The sequence below is a fragment of the Nicotiana sylvestris genome, chromosome 4 (genome assembly GCF_000393655.2).
Source record: "Nicotiana sylvestris chromosome 4, ASM39365v2, whole genome shotgun sequence".
NCBI lineage: Eukaryota > Viridiplantae > Streptophyta > Magnoliopsida > Solanales > Solanaceae > Nicotiana > Nicotiana sylvestris.
The window spans coordinates 181,697,995-181,714,232 of NC_091060.1; positions in this window are offsets into that span (position 1 = coordinate 181,697,995).

Consider the following 16,238-nt stretch of genomic DNA (forward strand, 5'->3'; position numbering starts at 1 on the left):
ATCTAGCCCCTTCATTGGGTGACCTGGAGAAGTATTGAGAGGTTGTGCAATGAACATATCAGTCTGCACCTTCATCGTGCTTTAACTTGAAATGTTCTCCTCGTTAAAAACCTTCATAAGAAAACCCAATTGGGACAAAACTCAGGCGAGGGAAAAAGAGTACGGCTCAGAGAACATTTTTCCTTAGAAGTTAAAGTACTTAAAGTGGGCGATGTTCTTGTTGTTTGGCAGTAGTTTTCCTTCCATTGTTTCGAGTTGGAACAACCCTTTGCTTGCTACCGCCGTAATTTTGTATGGGCCGTCCCATTTAGTCCCTAGCTTTCCTTCTCGTGGATCCTTACTTGCTTGTGTTTTGGATTTGAGTACGTAGTCCCTAACTTTGAGCAGTCTGATCTTGGCTTTTTTGTTGTAGTATCGCTCTACCTGTTGTTTCTAAGCGACCATCCTTATATAAGCCATGTCTCTTCGTTCTTCGGCCTCATCGAGGTCTTGCCTCTTGTTTTCGTCGTTTCTCGGCCCGCTCTCGTGTGAGTACCTTAGACTCGGTTCTTTGACCTCGACCGGTATTACTGCATCAGTCCCATAGACCAGTGAGTATGAAGTTTCTCCTGTGCTTGTTTTCGGCGTTGTGCGGTATGCCCATAACACTTTCGGCAACAACTCCGGCCATAGTCCATTGGCGCTCTCGAGCTTCTTCTTCATGATATTCAATATTGACTTGTTGGAGGACTCCACTTGCCCATTGCCCGCAGGATGATGTGGCATGGAGAGTATTCTTTTGATATGCCATTTCTCGAAAAACTCAGCGGTTTTTTTCCTAGTGAATTGAGGTCCGTTATCACAACTGATTTCTTTGGGGAGGCCGAAGCTATAACGCCTCGAACCTGGGGGCGAGACTGGCACCCAGTGCCTCACCTATCCTTGCGTGCCAACTTGTGACTAAGGGACTCTGAACATATAGTGTCATACTTTAGCCATGAACCACATTGCAAGACAATTGCGAATGCTGACTAAACATCAATATAAAACTGGGCCGACAAGGCCATCATAACTACTACGACAAGCAAACTAACAAAATATACATAAAAGGCCTACAAGCCCAACATACTGCACTAACTGACAGGATATGTTTACAAGCCTCTACTGATGGATATACTGTGATCAGAATAGGGCCCCGACCTACTCATAACATATATACATATATACACAAGATGTATATAAAGCTCTAGACCCGGCAACTCCGAAGGGCATGGAGCTTACCGATCAAGCTGAACTCGGGCAACACCTATGAGGAGGTCTACCCGTCTGTCTGTCTGAACCTGCACGCATGAAATGCAGCGCCCCCCAGAAAAGGGATGTCAGTACGAAATAATGTGCTGAGTATGTAAGGCAATATACTGAAAGCTGAAACTGAAATGATAATATAATAACTGAAAATAACTAGGAGTCAAAGATAATCTGAAGATATTCATAGGCTCTCTAGGCTCTGTATGCTGGGCTCGCTCATAGGCGTTTGGCCACAGTAGGCTCGGTATATAATTTACCATCTGATCAGAGGTTGCCCAACAGGGGCCTGCTCATCGATTATATCTCGATGGTAGTGAAAATATTGTAATACTGTATATATAGATTCTCTGCTCTCTTGACTGAAAGAAGACAATACTCAATTGAACATAAAGTCCCGACAAGGGAGAATACTGTAACTTATAAGACTAGGATAATGTATAAATTCGGGAGTATGAACTTCTCTTTATGTCTCGTTATCAAACATATGTATTTACTGGATCATGCCAAAATGAAGGAAAGGTTTAGACTAAACATACCTGGAGTAGGGAAAATCCGTATGATATTCTTGAGAAGGATTGCATTGTACTCCCTTAGAATCGCAAAATTTCACGTTGCTAAGGTGCTAAGAAATCTCGTTGGATTGAGGTTGCTAACGTTGGAATCCTTGTAGGAATTGGTTGAAGGTGTTATGAATTCTTCTTTATATAAATTCTTAACGTCTGCTTTGTAGTGTTTTGTCTTTAATACATTAGAAATGAAGTGTTTTGTAGTTTTTTGTATTTAACACATCCAAATGAAGTCAAAATGCCAATCTTCTATGTCTTTACACGTAGAAACATGTAGTGTTTTGTATTTAATACATTAGTTTGCCACATAACCCATAATGACTAAGAGTCATATGTTTAGGTAGTGGCTTGCTGCCACGTGGGGGTTGGGTTTTTTAATCTTTATCCCATAACTCATTAGTTAATTAGGTAATATCTCGTTACCCAATAATTAACCAATTACCCACATAATTAAAAATTATCTCAAATCACTTAAAATACTACTCATTTTTAACACATTTTACGTATTCTACTATCGTGGTCATGGGGTACCTTGTATGGCACTAGTCCATAACTATAGGGCATTATAGCTCAGACTGTATTTTATCCCAAATTGCCAAACTTTGACGAAACTTATTTTCTTCGATTCGCTTACCCTCTCATTTTCACGAATTTATTTATCACTTGTTTGAAATAGCATAATAATTGTAATATCAAAATAATTTCCTTCTAGAACTTATGTCGAAACTTTAACGTACGAAAGGGATGTAACATCTCATTTTCGAGCTTTCATCAATTTACTTATGTCGTATTTTCACGTACGAACACATGGGGTATAATAGAAGCGGCACACGATATTCTTCCATATGAAGGCGATAACTTATTGCTCGCGTATTTGGGAAAATACTCATGTTTCAACCTATTTTGATAAATTGTCAGTTAAGACCAAAAAAATTGCATGTTATCTCACCCTGCTGGGAGGGAGTCGACAATGTCCATCCCCCACTTGATGAAAGGCCATGGCGAGGTAACTACGGGGATGTGCTCGCCGGCTTGGTGGATCATGGGGGCGTATTTCTGGCATTGTTTGCATTTTCTCACTAAATCAGCGGCCTCTTTTTTCATAGTGGGCCAGTAGTAGTCTGCTCGTATGAGATATCTAACCATACCCCGATTACCGAAATGCGCTCTGTAGTGGCCCTCGTGGACTTATTTTAAAAGGCGTTATGTCTGGTTCGGGCCCAAGCATTTTGCTAGGGGACCGTCATACGTCCTTTTGTAAAGGTCGTTATCAATGATGATGTACCTGGCCGTTTGTGTTCGAAGCATATTGGCTTCTTTTTTATCGTCAGGGAGCGCGCCATCCTGCAAATATGCAACAATGCGGTTGCGCCAATCCCAAGTTAGGTTTATAGTCCTTACCTCGATTTGGTCGATTGATGAGTGGAGGAGGGCGACCATATTTCCTTCTCCGGTTATGTTTTTAGTGGCCTCCGCTAGCTTAGCGAGGCTGTCTGCTTCGATATTCTGTGCCCAAGGGATCTGGTCGAGCTAGAATCCGTCGAATTCGGGCAGCAGCCTGCAGATCTCGGCATGATATTTTTGTAACCTTTGCTCTTTGATATGGAAAGTCCCTGTGACTTGGTTGACTACGAGCTGGGAATCGTAGCGTAAGATGACCCGTCTCACTCCATATTTGAGCGCCTGTTTTAATCCTGTAATCACAGCCTCGTACTCGGCCTCATTGTTAGTCATGTTCGGGCACCTGATGGACTGACGAATTACTTTGCATGTTGGGACCTCGAGTACTAGTCCTAGTCCGGACCCTGATGCATTAGAGGCGCCATCGGTGTGCAAAATCCATAGATCTTGTACTTGGGGAGAGTTGTTGGCAGTTTCTCTCTCGACTTCAGGCATTACTTTTGTGTTGAAGTCGGCGACGAAGTTGGCAGGCACTTGCACCTTTATCGTCGTTCTTGGTTGATATGTTATATCATGCTCGCTCAATTCTATGGTCCATTTGGCCAACCTACCCGACAGGTCAAGCTTGTGCAGTATGCTCCTTAAGGGAAAGGTCGTGACCACCGAGATGGGGTGATAATATGGTCTAAGATTTCATGAAGCTATGACCAAAACCAGGGCTAGCTTCTCGAGGTGCGGGTACCTCGTTTCAGTGTCAACCAGAGTTTTGCTAATATAGTAAATAAGGGATTGTGTAACTTTGTTTTCTCGGACCAGGACCGAACTCACGACCACATCAGACACAGCCAGATAAATGAGGAGGTGTTCCCCGCGTTCCACCTTAGCGAGCAGTGGATTTGAAGATAGGTACGACTTTAATTCTTTCAAGACATCGGTTCACTCGAAGTTCCATTTGAATCCATTGTCTTTATTGAGTACGTCGAAAAGTTTATGGCATCTGTCGGAGGACCATGAGATGAACCTCGACATGGCGGCTATGCGGCTGGTCAGCTTCTGTACCTGTTTCTTACTGGTTAGGTTCTCCGGTATTCCTTCTATGGATTTGATTTGGTCGGGGTTGACTCGATACCTCATTGTAATACCAAGAAGCCGAGGAACTTTCCCGAGGTTACTCCAAAGGCGCATTTTTTGGGGTTTAATTTCATACCATCGTCTCAGTATGTCGAAGGCCTTTCAAGTTGTCAATATGATCCTCTTTCTTTTTCAACTTGACCAACATGTCGTCGATGTAGACTTCCATGGTTTTACCGAGCTAGTCTTTGAATATTTTTGTCACCAACGTCTGATACGTTGCCCCCGCATTTTTCATTTCGAAAGGCATCACTCTGTAGCAGTACGTCCCCTGGTGAGTGATGAAAGTGGTCTTTTCTTGGTCCTCCTCCTCCATGAGGATCTGGTTGTAACTCGAGTAGGCATCCAAAAGCTTAATAGCTCGTGCCCGGTCGTTGCGTCAATGAGCTGGTCAATATGGGGTAGTTGGAATGAGTCTTTCGGGCAGGCTTTGTTCAGTGAAGTCTATGCACATCTGCCATTTCCCATTCTTCTTTTTCACCATGACCACGTTGGCCACCCACTGAGGGTACTTCGATTCTCTGATAGAGCCGTTTTCCAGCAGTTTTTCAACCTCATTGTAGACCGCGTCATTTATTATGGAGTTGAATTTTCGCCTAACTTGCCGCACTGGGGGTAAAATGGGTCGACATTCAACCTGTGCATCACTATCTCCTTTGGGATGCCTGGCATGTCTGCATGGGAAAAGCAAACAAGTCTACGTTACTGTTTAAGAATTGATGGAATTTACCTGGTTCTTGAAGCTTGTGGTCGATGTAAGCTTTCTTGCTGTGGTCGTTACCATCAAGTTAAGCGGGGTCGAGGTCTTCTACGATTGACCCTGTGGCTTCTATGACTTCAGGGTCTTTGATCATATCCTCCTCGCCACTGCTCGACCTCGACCTTGTTGATTGCTATGCTTCTTTAGCTTTAACATTCATCTGTTGGGTGTACGTGCAATCCTAGGCGATGCGATAGCATTTTCGGGAAGTGCGTTGTTCTCCTCGAATGTTATGTATTCCCCACGGGGTGGGAAATTTGATGACTTGGTACAAGCTGAAGGGAATGGCCTTCATGGTGTGTATCCAAAGCCTATTATGGCGTTATACGATGTGTCCTGGTCCATGATGTGGAATGTTATTTCAAGGGTGACACCACCAGCCGGGACGGGGAGGGTGATTTCTCCAGAGGATGCATTGTTAAAACCGGCTAGTGTGATGCAACGTGGCACTATCTTATTCTTGAGTCTCATTTGTGCAAGTACTCGAGGGTGAATGATGCACACGCCGCTCCCGTTGTCCACCATAATTCGTCTCACATCTGTATATAATATGTGTAAAGTGATAACAAGAGCATCATAATTAGGGAAAACCAAACTATTGGTATCAGACTTGTCGAAGATGATACTTTCTTCGAGTTCGTCATACCGTTCATGAGTGATCGGCCTTTTGATTTTGTGGGGGTGGTGAACTTCACGCTATTGATTGAGGCATCGTCGCCCCCTCCGATGATCGTTTGGAAGGTTCGAGCTGGGGAAGGTGGTTTGGGTGGTCCCTGGTGTTGTTCGCATCCCCGGGCGAAGTTGGCTCTTCCTCGGTCGCTCATCAGCTCTTTCAAGTGCCCTTGATGAAGCATATTCACGACCTCTTGTCTTTGGGCGATAGATTCTTCGGTTTTGTGACCCCGCTCCTGGTGGAACTCACAAAGGGCATTTGATTTTCTGGATCTCGGGTTGGACCTCATCTTCTGCGTCCACTTCACTTTTGGGCTGAGCTTTTTCAGTGCGTAGATTATTTCTGAGGGGGAAACACAGAAATTGTTAGTGAATAATAAATGGGGCATACCTCTCTCACTTGAGTCCCTGTTCACGGCCTAGATGAGCCTTTATCATGACGGATAGGGGTGGGCGTTCGGTATCTTGGTTCGGTATTTAAGAATTTCGGTTCGATATTTCGGTATTTGGTTTATCAATTGTATATACCAAATACCGTATCATAATATTCGGTACGGTTCGGTATTTCTTATTTCGGTTTGGTACTATTTCGGTACGATTTTAGTTTAAAACAAATCTTCACTGTCTCCCCCTCCATTAACTAGCAAAATCTGGCGCCAACATTATTTTACCTTCAATTAATCTAATATTGTGCTTTCTTTTTCTTGATCCAGGCAATTTAAGTACAAATAATATAGGCCTGGCCATACAAACCTCTTATGTAGAATATCAACGATCCTCCAATAATCATCAACTTCAAAGGTTGCACGTGATATTAGTCTCATGGTTTGCATATTTGGTGCACTCAAATCTCCATTTGTTGATTCTTCTGGCAGCCTTTAATACAAAAATGATAAGTAAGAAGAAACTGACTGAAAAGATAAATCAATGAAAGTTAGTTTTCAAGAAAAGTTACAGTTGAGGAGGAGTAACATCTGTAAGAGCCAGTCAAGCAGTCCTGATTTTCTCTCTGAAGAACAAGGAAGCCTGCCTTCTGAATTCATGCAACACAGGAGAATCCATGTCGAATTTGTTACTCCATTAACGTAACAAACAACAACTACTCTATAAAGTGAATTTGTGTATGTGTTTGAGACTAATGGAACTATTAGAAAGGCTTCAACATTTGACAATTAGATATTCTAAAGACAAATACCGCAATGTCATAATGGAAATTTCCATTTGTCAAATGTAATCAGGCAGATTTTGCTAGTTAATGACAGGGACACCGAAATATTGATCTCACCTCATTAAACTATTTCGGTATTTCGGTAAACCGAAATACCAAAATATCAATAATCCAATACCGTATACCATACCGAATTACCGAAATACCGAAATTTCTGTACCAAAATACCGAAAAAACCGAAACCGAAATACCAAATTAATTCGGTTCGGTTCAAAATTTGGTTTTTCGGATTTTATGCCCACCCCTAGTGACGGAGAGGTGGCATGAGGGTGCCTCTGACGTAAGGTTGATGTCTTTCCCAATTAGGTCGGGGTCTTTCTAGGTCTCTCATGTTGTCATTTCTTCGTCCTTTCTGGACTCGGCTTGTATTGAGGTTAGCCATTGAGTCGGCCCATTTAGATCGTCTTTGTCAGCTCGAACTTCAGCATAGTAAGCATTGTGTATTTTGTCCCAAGTGGTCGGGATGTATTTCATGAGGCGACTCAATAGCTTTCTGGTCACTCTCGAAGCGCTTCTATTCAGCCCATTTTGGAAAGTTGCCACGGCCATTCCTTCCGATATGTTCGGTAAGTTCATCCTCACTCGGTTAAATCGAGCGAGGAAGTCCCTGATCAGCTCCAACCCTGTACCACTATAGAATGGTAAGAGTGATCTATGCAGCTTTTACCCGAAAGGTCGGGATCGAATCCACAAAGAGCTAAAATTAGTTTGGAATTGGGTTTCTATCTAATCTAGCTATGTGCAATGTTCTTAATTGCACTTCCAATTTTTTTTGGTTATTATTATACTTTTAACACTAATTAAGAATGAAAATAAGCTAAGTATGATATTTTTGTAAGAGTTTTCTCAATTAGTAAAAAGGCACTAGGAAAGTGACTTACACCTAGGTGAGTATCTAACGGGGTCTAAAACTTAGGGCAAACTTATTGTAATTGGGATCATGATATAACCATCGCACATAATTACTCACTCTATACCTCTCGGTAGTTTGAGTGACTTTGCCCTAATTGGCTTTCTCAAGCCCAATTGGGTGTTTAAACAATGCAAGCAAATTGGCTCAAGTCGATTATTACTATCTCTAGGTTTAACCCTTTAATTAGGGCTATCAATCTCTTGAATGTACTCCAATTCCTTGTTAGCCTGAATTATCTAGACTTAGTCTCTCTTTCTCAAGAAGAGCCTAAGTCAAAAAGGCACAAATTAGTGTTTGCAACCACCAATTCAACAATTAAAGCATGAATCAAGCTAAATATCATTGACTCATAAACATTTAAGCCCTAAAATTGAAGACCCATTACATACGCACACTATGGTTGGGTCACAACCCTAGCTAATAGGTTTAGCTACTCATAATCAAAGAAGAAATCAAAGATGGAGATAAAATATAAGCCATAAAGAGTAATTACAAGAGTAAAATCTAAGATTAATTGTTAAAGATGTTCTAAAATTATTCTAAAAAGAAAAAAGAGGTTGTTCACGTGCTTCACAAAATAACAAATGCCCTAAAAATCTGAAAAATAACTATTTAGACACAACTAAATTTTTCGGACAAAATTGCCCCTACGGAGATTCTGCTGACAGCGTAAAATGGGTCGCCTCAACGATTGGACTTCCGCGGCTGCGCAAAAGCAAGCGCAGACCACGGTTCTTCTCTTCTGAACTTGGTCTGAACTTTGAGTTCGTTGGGAGCGGAAAATCAACCGCCTCAGTGCTCCTTCAACCGCGGCCACGAAATATGTACGCGGATCGCGGTTTTCAATTTGAGCTCCAAACTTAGTTCTCTGATTCTTAATTCCGCTGAGGGCGAGAATTAGACCACGGTCATGTCAGATGGTACTACTGCCGCGCAATTTTACCGCAGGAAAAGATGACTATTAAGCCCAATAAATGACTCTTTGAACCTGCTACCACTGAGAGCGTAGTTAAGACCGCCTCAGCGGTGAATCTTCCGTGTCTGCTTCTATTTCTTCGCTTTCAGCGCCTTTGTGACTCAGCTTTGAACTTGTGTAGGTTTCACTCCTTTATGAGTTGGTTATGACTTTCTTGTCTCTTTTTGACCAAACACTGCAAACAAGTACAATAAGTTAGCTTTCGGGAATACTTGCACACACTTTTAATCCAAAACCTAAGCAAAAAGGAGCATAAAATAGGCTAGAATCCCTAGTTATCAACCCCCCAAACTTAAGCTTTTGCTTGTTCTCAAGCAAACAAAGTAATTCCCACCTCCTCAAGATAAAAGAATGAAAAATTTCAGCTGTCCTAAAGTAACCTCATCAAGAATCAATTGGTACTAACAATTACCCTCAACTCAAATGCATTATTAAAAATACACAACATTTTTAGCATCATGGCTTTAGTGTAACTCAAAAGCATCAAGAGTTGGCTCAACTCATCAAGGAAACTCTTTCTACTATATTGGTCATTGTGGAACTCAAACTCATACTCCTCGACTCTCCATATGCAAACCTCACTTTTAGATTCTAGTACTCAGAATGAGGATTGTGGAAACACACTCATCTCTCTCAAAGGAAGGTCACAAGTTCGACTCTAAGTACCATAAGTTCGCCCCTTATGTGAGTCACCGCTAATGTAAGCTCACTTAACTCAAGATCATATAGGGCTTTTGCGGGAATGTAATGAAGTCTTTTGGTTCAAGGCAGGGTATATTGGTCAATGAAGGTTTCATCTTTCCTTAATCACCTCATTTTCTTCATTTTCGCTCATATTTTCTTGACTCTTTGAGTCATTTACTTCTTCCTTAGGCGCTAGAGAGACACATTGTCACTCTTTCTTATTCTTTTTAATCCTTTTTCTCCTTTCTAGTCTTTCCAAGACTTTCATCTTTGCTTTTATTGAATCCCTTCATTTCTTCTACATTGATCACTTTCTTTTTGACTTTTTAGCTTTTCTTTCTTTTTCTTTTTGCCTTACCTTTTTTTTTTGTACCTTTTATCACTTTTGCATTCCTCGTCTCTTCCCCTAAACTTATACTTTTGCCAATTTGTGCTAAGGAAAGATCAGGTGCCATGAGAGGATCATTTTAGAACAGATAAAGGCTGGTATCATGGTTTTTGAAATAATAAGGGCTATGGCTCAACAAGGTTGACTAAGGATATCATTTTTGGTGGGCTATGGATGTTTTCAAGTCTCAATTTGGATAAAGGAGAGCCTATAATCACTTCTCAAGTCGAGCTACACTTAGGATTTCACCTAGACAAACATTCAGGGCAAGTTCTAGACTTATTGGCATAGGACTTGGACTTGCAAAATCAAAACCTCACCTCATAAGCTATTGGGTTGCTAAAGAGAACAGAGTCGGGGGCCTACAACAACTTTAGCTAAGATTAAGCAATACAAATGGTTCCTAAAAACCACTCGATGATTTTTAAGTCAACACAAGAGTCTAAAGGTCACAACTATCACCATCCTTTATACATCAATTTGTTTTTAACCATAAGGTCAAAGGTAAATGTGTTAGGCCAAAGTGAAGCTTTGCCTGAGGTACTATTGTTCACTAGCTACTATTTATACAAAAACGAAAAAAAACATACTCAAACTCTTAAGAAGGTTGTCATGTCATCCATCATGGGAAGAGCCACCTGGTTCACACAAACTCCACCTTTGGAAAGTCGTGGCATTAATAAAAACCAAAGGCTTATTGATTACGAAAACTTGTAAAAATAAGAAGCTAGAACTGAAAAAGAAGCTACTAAATGAAATAAGAAGCTATGCTATTAAGGAAAATTGCAAAAGAAGTAACAAAGTAAAATGCAGAAAGTAAACTGAATACGTACAATAGGGGATTGAGACGAATATACATAAGAGGAAATGAATATATACATGGAAAAGTAACTTTATATACATACCGAAATTGAAAAATAACGAAAAGTGAAAAATAAATAGTAAAATTATATACATACCAAAAGTGCAAAATAACAATAAAGAAAAATCAGTATCATAATTACAATCCAATTATCAAATCATCAAAATAGGACCACCCCATCCCCCAAATAAAAACTAGCATTGCCCTCAATGCTAATAACAAAAATAAGATCAAAAGGGGTTAGAGAGTAAAGAAAACTCCCTATGGGCCCTCTATCTAAATAGGGTCCTGTGGCTGGGTCCCTAGATCACCTCCCCCGGGGTCCTGTGGCTGGCCTGATGCACCTCCCTTAGGGTCCTCCAACTCAATCTCTAAGTCATCAGCCTGAGGAATCAGTCTCCCCTTCCTAGGCTCTCCATCAGCCCCCTGCTCCGGTATCTGCTCTGCCTGAGTTGCTGGAATTTGGTCCACTAATAATAGCTCCAATGGTAGGTAGCCAACTGATTTCATCTTTTCCACCTCTCCTCTCAACAACTTCACTGGCTCCTTTGAGGCCCGAGTCTTTTTTAGCTTCTTCATCTGCTTGCTCAGCTCCTTAATTGATTTTCCTTGAACTGTAAGAGCATCCATGATGGGATTCTGGTTGTCCAGGAGCTTCTTCTGGTTGTCCAGAAGCTCCTTGAGAGTTTCCTTCACTGAAGCTGGCACCTGGGGTTGTGCGGGAACTGACTGGGTTGCCACTGAGTTGGATATTATAGACAACTTTGATGTTGCAGCTTGCATCCAGTTGTTGATGTTGGAGAGAGTCTGGTTCAGCCTATGTGCAGTCAAAAAGTATGCTGATGAGGAGGGCACTGAGGAAGGCATGGAAGTAGATGGTCGGGGGGAGGATGTGGTATGGCAGTGGGAGGCTCAGAATCAGTGACCACCACTGTTGGCTCTTCATGCGGGACAGTAGAAGTAGTAGCTTTGCCCTTGGATTTGGGGTTGCCTGGACCTTGAAGGTTGTACCATGAGAAGGGCCTCTTGGGTTTCACCTTGATATCGAAATCCCTTTTCTCAACCTCTTGATCCTCAAGTTACATGGTGAGGAAGTTCAGGAAAGGGTAGGATCTCTCATCCTTGTTGACCACTCTGGTTATCACCCTGGACATGATATTCCCGATATTGATCGGGTACCCCGCCATAATGGATGCCATTATAATCGCCCGGGAAACTAGCATATCACTGTCATGAGTAGTGGGGTCTAATCTACTGCACACAAATGTCTCCCAACCCTTCGCCTCAAAGTTCAGGGTGTTCATGTAGATAGGGACCCCCGCAGTCAACCAAGCTGGAGTAGTACCCGGGAGAGCAAGTATTGATGCTAACCATGGGCGGGCCGCCTCATCTATGGCCACCTTCTCTAAGTACAACGACTTATCTTCATCATTGAATCTAACATAGTCGTTCAGAGTTTTTCCATCAAACTTGATCTTCAGGTTTCGCACCTTAGTCACAAATGTGCCCTTTTTGATATGGGCGACATTTGCATAAAATTCCTTAACTAGGTGCTCATTAACATCCGGCGGCCCACTTATGAAGTGTTTTCACCCCACTCTTTCATCAAATTGCTACTTCACATTGGGGTTGTGGGGCAGAAGATCCCGCTCTATAAATTGATCTCATATATGAGTGACCTCTGAGGCCACCACTCCCAAAATTTGTGGTAGGCTTGCTCACTGACGAATCTCTATTGCCACACCTCAGGGTTTCTTGTTCTTACCAACCCTTCAGTCTGGGTGTCACCTCCTCCCCCATCATCTGGTGTCTCGGCATCTACATCAATGGGCTCCGGTCTATATGGGGAGGCTATAGGAGAGGCTGATGCTGAGGACTCACTACTCTCCGCTGAGCCATCAGACGACTCAGAAGAAGCAGGAGAAGTAGGAGAAGTTGGGGGTGTAGGCACGTCTCTCAGTCGAAATCTCCCTGGGAAGTCTGGTACATGAACGGGCACAGAATAACCCTCTGAGGCCTCCTAGGAAGGAACATACTCACTCCCCTCAGTGTGGGATATAGCTCTGTCTGCAGCTTTGATATCTTTCCGCACCTTCCCAATGGATTGCCGCACTGCTAGGGGTAACTTGATTTGTCCTCGTCCCCTACCCCGGGAGGACTCTACTTTCCCTTTTTGTTTGTCACTGCCACATTTTATTTTAACCATTGTCTGCATACATAGTCAGTGAAAGCTCGTTAGTATTGGTGCTAGAAGAAGTAGTAAAGAAAAACATATGAACAATTTACAATGGTGTAACAACACTGAGAACCGCTAACAGCGGATAAAGAGGCGCGGCCGCGGAATGAGCACCGCTGAGAGCGGAAAAAGGGGCGCAACCGTGGAGGGCATGAGGATCAGACTACCCATCCTCTGATTCTACAAATCCGCTGACCGCGGAAAGTTGGGCGCGGCTGCGGAAGTTACGCCATTGTTCGCGGAAAAACAACCACGGTCGCGGACCCATTTTGTGTACTGCTCTGAATATTTGCATCGCTGACCATGAGAAATGCAGCGCGGCTGCGTAAAATGGGTCGTTGTCAACGGAATTTGCCACCACTGACCGCGGTATACAAAACTTCCAACTCAGATTTTGCATATGAACACTGACCGCAGAAATACATACGCGACCGCGAAATTCAAAAAACGACTGAGTAACCTAGGGTTCAATTTTTCTTGCCATTAGCGGATATCTCATACATTATTAACCCCAACTAGGTATTAACTAATTATACCTAACTATTTAAGCAATATTTAATTAACACTAATGAACCCTAAGTTAAAATTAAAAGAAAAAAAGGAAGAAGAAATAAAAACTAACAAATAAAATAAAAACAAGTACAAATTAAAGAACAATTACGAAATGAAATTACCAATTGTGTGATGAGTGATGAGAGTGGACTTTAATTTTTGTGTTTGTACGGATTAGGACTCACATGAACAGTGAAAATTAAGCTTGAGAATTTAGAGATAGAAAAGGGTAAAAGGTCTCTTGACCTTCTATTTATACAAAGTATCCTGGGACCTACCAAACTTGCCTAGCGCGATGGTGGAATTTCACCGCGGTCCGCGCTTTGGACTTACAGAAGGGCTGCTTGGTTAACACTTCCGCTGAGAGCGGAAAATGGGCCGCGGCCGCGAAAAGGCACCCTGACCACGAAAAATCCTCCGCGGGCATGGATGATACTTCAGAGAAGTCTCATTTTAGACTTTTCAAGCCCGCGTCTGCTACCAAATTACGCCTCCGCGAACTAGCCACCGCTGACCGCAAAAAAATGGGGCACTGTCAGTGGTCCAACTACAGACTTGTCAAATTTTTCCATCTTTGTCTTGCACTGCATCAAACATTCCTATACACATCTCACAGCCAGTTAGTCCAAAATAAATCTTACACTAAGAAGAAGATCAAAAAGAAGGAAAACACATGGGTTGCCTCCCAAGAAGTGTTTGATTTAATGTCGCTGCACGACGCATGTTACCATCAATCATTTGAGATGGATCATTGCCACCACGTGGTTGTCATCAAACTTGTCAATATAATGCTTTACTCTGTGCCCATTAACTATAAATATTTTACCATTTTTGTTTTTCAAATCAAGAGCACCAAATGGAGTTACATGCACCACCTCAAAAGGACCACTCCATTTTGACTTGAGCTTTCCCAGAAACAGTCATAACTGGGAGTTGAATAAGAGAACCAAGTCACTTTCCTTGAATTCCTCGCTACGGACATACTTGTCATGTAAGTACTTCTTGTCCTTATATAAGGACGAGCTGGAATAGGCATAAAACCAAAACTTATCAAACTCATTAAGTTGCTCTACCCGGAGATTTGCTGCAACATCCCACTCAAGATTTAACTTTTTCAAAGCCCATATGGCCTTGTGCTAACTCGATCGGAAGATGGCACGCTTTCCCTGTTGATTAGCATGATTTCAGGAGGCTTGATTATATTTAGGAAATCTGATTTTATTCTAATTTTATTTGATAGTTGGATTGATTATATAGATTTATTTTATTTCCTTTATTATCATTAGGAGCTTTGTATAAATTCCCTTGCTCATGGGATGTAAAGACACACAGAAATACAAGAAGCCTTTTCTTCTTCTCAAAAATCTACATGGTATCAGAGTCATTGCTGCCTCTTTTTAGGTGAGTTATCTCCATCGCAGCTCTAGGGTTCCTTTTTCTCAAAGGGGTTGAGTTTTCTCTCTATTGTTGGTTGTCCCCAACACATACTCCTTCTGATTTCCTTCTAATTGGGATAAAACATGGAAACATTCAAGGAGACGGTTTATGGAGAAATCTTGTCTTCGGATGAAATTCAGCTTCTCTATCGTCTCCTAGCCAAACTTGACTCCGCTAATGTTTCCACATCCAATCATGTGCAATCAGGTACTGCCTTGTTGATAACCTTAATACTTGGATAGTCGATTCTGGTGCAAATAGACATATGACATGCTCTTCTAAATGCATCCAAAACTATTCCCCGTCTCCCAAAGGAGATAATGTTAAAATAGCTAATGGTTCTTTAACACCTATCTCTAGAACAGGTTCTGTCATTTGTACTCCTGATATTAAACTATCATTCATGCCCTATGTCCCTAAGTTCCTTATCAATCTTTTATTTGTTAGTGCCATTACCAAAGCTCTAAACTGTAAAATTGAGTTCTTTCCCGATTATTGTATTTTTTAGGAACTTCAAACAGGGAAAAAGATTGGCAGTGGTAAATTACGTGATGACTTGTATATATTAGATATCATTCAAAAATCTAGTCAAGCCTTTTTTGGGGAAAGTAAGGATGTCAACCAAGAAATAATACAACATCATAGACGGTTAGGACACCTATAATTCTTTGTTTTGAAGAAGTTATATCCCAAATTGTTTTCAAGGACTCGATTTGAATCTTTGTTCTGTGATGCGTGTGAATATGCCAAGCATACTAGAAATTTTATCCTGTGAGTGATAATAGAAGCAAAACTCCATTTATGACTATTCATTCTGATGTATGTGGTCCTACCCAAACTATTTCTTTGTCTGATAGTCGATGGTTTGTTACTTTCATTGATTGTTGCACTAGGATGACTTGAGTATATTTATTAAAAGCCAAAAGTGAAGTTTGATCTTCTTTTCAGTCATTTCATAAGATGATTTGTACTCAGTTTGATGCCAAAATAAAAATCTTGAGAACTGACAATGGCAGCGAATATATGGATAAAAGATTTGGTGCTTATTTGGAGTCCAATGGGATAGTCCATCAGACTAGTTGTCCTTACACTAATGCACAAAATGGGGTTGCTGAAAGAAAAAATAGGCATTTGTTAGAAGTAGC